We start from the raw sequence: 2,109 nt of genomic DNA on the forward strand, positions 1-2,109 counted from the left end.
GAAATCTCCCGGTCTTGACTCAAAGAATTCGTCCAACCAAGCCCTCAATTCCACGTCATTATTGAAGGATACACCGCGCAAAGCGTTCGAAAGCGATCGAAACAGATAAAAATCTGACGGCGCCAAGTCTGGAGAGTATGAAGGATGAGGCAGCACTTCCCATTCGAGTTCTTGAATCGCGGCTTTGGTCATATTGGCGATGTGAAGACGGGCGTTGTCGTGTTGCAGAAGAACGCCATTTCGCCTATTTGGTCTTTTTTGCTGAATTGCTTCGTTGAGTCGGTGCAGTTGTTGAACGTAGAGCTCCGCATTGACTGTTTGGTTGCGCTCAAGCAGTTCGTAATGAATTATGCCTTCCCAATCCCACCATACACACAACATGATCTTTCGAGGATGAAGGTCTTTTTTTGCTCGCGGAGTCGCTTGTTTTTTGGGGCTGAGCCATTCTTTTCGCTGCTTCCTATTGACGTAAAGGTACCATTTTTCATCGCTAGTGACAATGCGGTAAAGAAAACGCTGTTTGTGACCATGTGTTGAGCGATGTCGAGCGAGCAAACCGGCGGCGATTGTGGAACGTTGATTTTTGTTGTTTTCGCTCAAAGAGTGTGGCACCCAAGCGCCGAGTTTCTGAACCTTGCCCATTGAGTGAAGGTGGTTCACCACAGTTTTTTGATCACAATCCATCTGCTCCGCCAATTCTCTGGTCGTTTGACGTGGATTTTCGTGAAGAAGTTGATTCAATCGCTCTTCGTCGAACTCAATTGGTCGACCGGTGTGTGATCCGTCCTTGAGGTGAAAATTCCCATTTTTGAAGCGCGAAAACCAACGGCGGGCGGTACTTTCAGGCATTACTCCTTCTACATACACAGCACAAATCTCACGAGCAGCTTCGGCGGCCTTAACACCTCGATTAAATGCAAAAAGCAAATGGTGTCGAAAATGCTCAGTTTTGTCCACTTGACATTCCATTTTAATGATCTGAAAATACACAAAAACAAAAAAAACTAACAAATCAAAACACTATCTTGTAGAGCAAAACATTCTCTTTCAAACAACATAAAACATTTTGCCAATGCATTTTATTTCTGCGTGCATTTTTAAATTTGAAAAAAACGCTCATGAATTATTCCTCAACCCAATGTAATAATATCTAATTTAAATTTTGTTTGTAACTGAGTGTTATATTAAAAATTACTTAAAATCTTATTCATTATTAAAGATTTACAGCTCGTTATTATTTTTTAATTGTCACATTTAAAGTTATTTGATTCATATTATATTGCGTTAATGATGTGCTTATATCAACTTAAATATTTGGATATTTTTATAGACGAGAAAAACTTCAAGTAGGTTCATCGGGAGGAGCTCCTAGTAAATGGTGACCTTTCGATATTGTTGCCAAAATAATAGATGGTGAAGCTTCCCTTGACAATGACGTTTCATCTCAAAATCAAAACTTTTCTAGTCAAGATTTTCAAGATGGTCAGGTAAGCTTAGTAAAATTTATGGCTTGAAGTCAAGTCTCTCAAAGTCAAGAGATAAATTTTGATTGAAATATGATTTATAATCATTTCTTATATGTGGAATTTTTTTTTTAATGTGTATTTTTTAATTTCAGATTGCCACAATGGAGGGTGGCAAGGAGACTAATGGTATTTTTAATAATTGAAGGTTTGGATAATACAAGTGATGTGCAATCTATTGTCACTATTTCTGATGAGGAACCAACTCAATCTACATCCGGCTGCAATAAACGAAGGAGCTCTGATGATGAAAAAACTTTAAATAAAATAGCAAAAACTGAACCGGTAAGAACAAATAAAAGAGCAAATTTTCCTTCAAAATATTTAAAAATAGCAAATAAAAATCTAGAGCTACGAATCAGAGAGGTTGCTGCTTTAGAGCGTATGTGCAATGCAATCAAAAATGCATTTTAAGCCCAAGTAAATGTTTCTAAAACCCAAGTAGAATATTATAAATTCTTAATGAAAAAATAAGGTGTTCTATCAGTCAAGATGTCTCTTTAGTAATTATGTTAAAGTCAAAAGGTCAATATCTTTTTCAACAGTATGCTTTGTTTATATATCTATGCAAAGGGATGTAAATATT

The 2,109-nt window shown here is 37.0% G+C and overlaps 1 long non-coding RNA gene across 1 annotated transcript; it reads left to right on the forward strand.

Moving 5' to 3' along the window:
- Window positions 1-1,329: 1,329 nt before the first annotated feature.
- LOC136085100 (uncharacterized) lies at window positions 1,330-1,824 on the forward strand. The gene is made up of 2 exons (XR_010641078.1): window positions 1,330-1,487; window positions 1,619-1,824. It is a non-coding gene; the product is annotated as an uncharacterized LOC136085100 (long non-coding RNA).
- Window positions 1,825-2,109: the final 285 nt, after the last annotated feature.

The sequence above is a fragment of the Hydra vulgaris genome, chromosome 09 (genome assembly GCF_038396675.1).
Source record: "Hydra vulgaris chromosome 09, alternate assembly HydraT2T_AEP".
Lineage (NCBI taxonomy): Eukaryota > Metazoa > Cnidaria > Hydrozoa > Anthoathecata > Hydridae > Hydra > Hydra vulgaris.